This window comes from Corvus brachyrhynchos, unplaced genomic scaffold, assembly GCF_000691975.1.
Source record: "Corvus brachyrhynchos isolate BGI_N302 unplaced genomic scaffold, ASM69197v1 scaffold7, whole genome shotgun sequence".
Lineage (NCBI taxonomy): Eukaryota > Metazoa > Chordata > Aves > Passeriformes > Corvidae > Corvus > Corvus brachyrhynchos.
In genome coordinates, this window is record NW_008239054.1 from 4,334,045 (window position 1) to 4,339,002 (window position 4,958).

The following is a 4,958-nucleotide window of genomic DNA, read 5'->3' on the forward strand; positions in this document are numbered from 1 at the left end:
GTGGCTAGCCTGCCAAGTATAAATAAAAAAAAAAAAAAAAAAGAACATTATTACAGCTCAAGTAAGTAGGTCAAAGCTCTGCTCTCCCAGTAAAGCTGCCAGGCTAAGGGCAGCAGCAGCTCTGGGCTGTATAGTATCTTTCACGTTAATAATTCACGTGTGCCTTGCAGAACCAAAAGATTTAAACAAACTAGTGCAGGGGCATGTTTTTGTGAGGAATGAGGAGAGGTAAAATAAAGACACATGGACAAAGAAGGAAGTCTTCTGAGAAGGTTTTTGCAAAAATACAGGCAGAAATGTGATAAAATCTAAGCCTACTGCAATTTCATTATTTTAGTTGGAAAATATTTCTGAATGGCAAGAAAAAGCCCCTGAATAGCTTTAATATACAAAACAGACAAACAAAACAAGAGGTGGTAAAGAAAAAAGGGGGAAAGAAGGTAAATAATAATACTGAGACAGAAAAGTAAACCATTCATGCCCAGAGGTAGATAAGAGGAAGCGTGCACTCGCTGTGAAAAGGTCACTGCCCACACAACTCTGAGTTTCCAGATGAAAGACAGCACAAGTTCCACATCTTTTGCATCATCAAATTGGAATTAGGTTTCTGGAAACATCTCAAATGAATTCAAACAGCTCTGTTGTGTTTCTCAAGCAAAAAAAACAAAACATTGACAGCATGAATGCTGGCTGGAACAGTCAACCAGAAGGAAAATAAACAAAGTTAGTCCTCTGCTAATACACCAAAGTGCTTTCTGTTCTCAGGCATAGCCAGAGGGCATCTGTGGGCCCCAAGGTTCACATTTGTGCCAGTCAAGCTCCTAGGAAGCAGCAGAGTCTCACTGGTGACACGAACAGAGGCACCTGGTAAGTGCCTCAGCCTCAGAAGGCTGCATAGGCAAGGTGCTGTTTGTCGGGTTTCACAAAAATCCAGTTTCTTCCAAAGCCTTAAGATCAGCTGAATGTATTTCAGCACTATTTGTATTCTTGGGACAGGACCTTCCCCTTCTGGAGTGAGGGTCATGATTATCTAAAGGAAAGTCACAATGCTCACTGATCCAGTGGTTCAACAGTGGCACAGCTTCTGCAGGGAAGACTGTCACTGTCAGGCTGCTCAACTGGGTGACACAAAGTGTGTGTTCAAAGGACAGTGTCCAAAGGAGGGATTTGAACAGAGATCTCTTCTATCCTCTGTATTTGCTGCAGCCACCAATGCTGCAAGGCTTTGGTGCCTCCACTGTATTTCTGGAAGAAAGACCTGGTTTAATGTCTACACAAAGGAACTGTTTGTTTTCCCAGCTCTCAGGCCAGGATGATTCTAACTGAACTGATGAACAGAAGATCAAATGAAGGCAGATACTGAAAAACTGCTTCAACATTTCAAATTTCCATCTCTTGGCCTGAGCAACACTCCAGGGATGTAAGTACACACTGCCCTTCTTGGCACGAAAGTGTACTTATTTTCCTTGGTTCCAGGAAGGAATGCAGTAATGCTGATAAAATCAGTTTCTGCATCAGTGCCTGTGTCCTGTCACCCTACAGACTGGCATGTGTCTTAACACAGTAACTGAAATTAAAGAGTCAAGTTTATTTGATGGTACCAAACAAAAGGGAATTTCTGTAACATTACATACTCACACTGTGGTTTCTAATGACAGCTACAACAGCATTCATGCAGGCTGAATGTCTTAATTTTCTAGGGCAACCTTTATGGATTATAAGAAAAAGATATTTTTAAGTGCTGAAAATACTTTAGTAATATGGCTTTTCTCATTTCTAGCTCAGTGTTTTTAAGATGATAAAATGCAGAGAATCTAATTATAGATTAGGCATGGCATGTAATAAGAAAAATTTGTCTCTCCTCAAATTGAATTTATTGGCAGGGGGCCTGGCCAAAGCTAATGTTAATGTTCTTTTTAGGCAGTATTTGCAATGTGAAGCAAATTTTAAAGTTAAATACTGTGGTAGAGGAAAAACAATCATGTTGGCAAATGAGAACATTGTTTGGTTTGTTATTTGGATCTGTTGGTTTTGTACAGTCACTTTTGGGGTGCTGTGTACCAAATACAGACCTTGTTCCACATCTAAGGCACGAGAGCAGCAGCTTACTTCTTCAAGGGCAGGAGAGAAATTAGCACAGCAATTACCATTTGTGACTGCCAGCCTTGCCAGAGGAGAGCTACCAGCAGCTGTAGCTGTGCTGAGCTGCTCCCTGCAGAGCTGCTCCCTGGAACTCTTATTTCAAACATGCAACACACACTCTGCCCCTGGAAGTCACTTACCAGCTCCAAAGCCACCGAGCTGGGGAATCTCAACTACTGTTTGGTGGCATGAAATTCCACAGTTCTTAAGTTTGGACAGCACCTTCCATTACTATATCAGTAAATAAGGATTACAAATGTCTTCCTCCCTAACTCCGATACTTCAGTCTTCTGCAAGTCCTGGAGATGAGAGAATTAAAACAGTCTTCCTAATGCCAATTAAAATTTCATTTTTAATAGTGGTTATTGATGGAGCTAGTTATTAGGATTATTTTCATCTTTATGTTAAAAAATAGAATCCAACAAAGTTAAGAAGTGAGAAAAATTAAGGAAGTACATATTTTTAAAAACAATCATTTCCGCTGGTTAATAACCTAGCTGAATAGCTCATCAGAAGTACATAAAATTGTTTTCTAAAACTGAAAACATACTTAGGATTACAAACTAATTATCCATGTGTTTTTCTAAGATACAGGAGATTACTTACCTTGATAAATTAGCTTGACTACTGAGTGAGGTTAGGATATTTCCCTCTTCTCCCTTATAGCCATGCTACTTTCACTGCTAAAAAGCAGGATAATTTCTTGCCCTCTTGACACAATAGCACAAGCAAATCAGTGGTCACAAGGGACAAAGTCACTCCCATCATCTTCACAAAGCTCTCTAAAAGCTTTGTTTCAAATGCTGAAGAAAGGTACAGTTGTATGCAGTAAGCTGTGAAAAACTTGGATGCAACACTATTTGGAGATCTGTGAGATTCCTCCAAGGAAAAGAGCACCAACTCCTAAACAAGACACGACCAAGAAGGACGGATGCTGTCACTTCCCCAGCAATGCACACACCCACTGGCTGGTCCATCTTTACCCTTCCAGCAAGTTATGCAAGGATAATGAGTAGAATGATGAGTGATCTAGTGTTTATTCCTGCCATCTATTCCTAACAACAACGGGCTGCACTGGTTTGGATTTGAATGTTCAAGCTCCCTGCACTGTAACTAAACTCACTGCCTTCAGGTTCTTACCACAAGATACCTCTAAAGATGAAGGCAACTGGACTAAAACAGCTAAACTGCTTTAATGCTCAGTTAATTTCCTACTCATCCAGAGCTGAAACTATGATTTGCAGATTTATGTACAAGATGAAAGTAAAATTCCAGAAAAATGTACAAAATGGAAGTGTAATTTATAAACTCAGAGATTAGCATTTCTATACTGTCAAAACATGTATGTCCATGATGCTCAGTGTAACCTGACATTAATCACATCTGTTTCTCTGATATTAAGCCAGATGCAGAGTGGTTCTGAAGTTCAGTGTGCTTTGGTGAGTGGGGTCAGTGGAAAGCAAAGATAGAACAGTTACAAACTTAGCTTAGCTCTTTTCAGGGGGAAACTGGGGGAGTGTCTTTTGGTTTGTTTGGAAGAAGACTGTCCTGTTAATACTGCACCACCCTCTCAGCTGGAAGTTCTCTTTCCAGGGATAAATGGATGTAGAGATCTCTCACTGCAGCATGACAGGCACCTTAGACATTGATATTCGTATGTTTTATGCCATACAAAGAAATTTTATTTTAGTTTTGGTCCAACTAAATTTTCTCCAACTTGTCCAAGCATTCATTATTTATTTCAATATTCTCTGAACGCTTACTCTGTATTTCAGTACATCTCTGAATGTTGCTGTCTCGATGACAGTCCTAATTCATGTAAGACTGCAGTGTCACATCAAACATTTTAGCAGCAACAGCTACTTACACTTACTGTTACTAAATCAGCCCAAACCCAACAGCTGTAAGCCAGCACATGTGAGCAGGCACGTGCGGATGTCATAACCCACTAAGGACCATTGCTTGAATTTTGACAGCTTTATAAATAGGAAGAGCTGAACCCAAGGATCATGGAAATTGGGAGTGATAAAAAAGCATCTCACTATAAGGAAAGGGCTTCTGCCATATCAAATCTTTCCTGCAAAACAAGCAAATCAAACATATAAGTTTAATCTTCATTGCTTGGTTAATAACCATCTCTGAGGCGAGTAACTGGAATGCTTTCGTAAGAGCAAAGCTTGTTTTCTTCCTTTATAATCTCACTAATTTTAAATCTAGAATCTTAAAAAAGGTTAACCTGTTCTTCACAACTTTCCTTTTTCATAGCAATCAAGCCACACACATCTCTCCTATTTTTAAAAAGTCCTCAACAAATCTGAAATCTTTGAAGATTTGCAAAAGTAAAAAAAATTAAAAATAGACACTTACCAAAGGCAGTTCTGCTTTCCATGTCCCAGTCTTGTCAAGTTTGTTGGTTCTTGGTTTTAACTTAATCTGTGTTTATCAGAACAGAATCAATTTTAGATGCTTTCTGTGCCTAAGATAGTATTTTAAGAAAATTTGCAGTATTTGCAGCTCTTATTTTACCTCCTCAGTTTCCAGTGCAGTACCTTCCACTTAGGCATTTTGTCACCTTTTCATTGAGTGATGCAGGTGTGTAACCACTGTGTTCTCATCCCTCTGGTTCAAGAAATGTGAGGTATGCTACTGCATTAAGCATGTATGGTATGATGGCTGCACTAAGCAAAACAGGAGACTACAAAGAAAAATATTCAGCAGTGCTATGGCACATCAGAGGATATGTACAATGTGGAGAAGCTGTAGCCCAGCATTTCTGAGCTTAGTCCTTACATACACAGAGAAACTGTAACAGACCC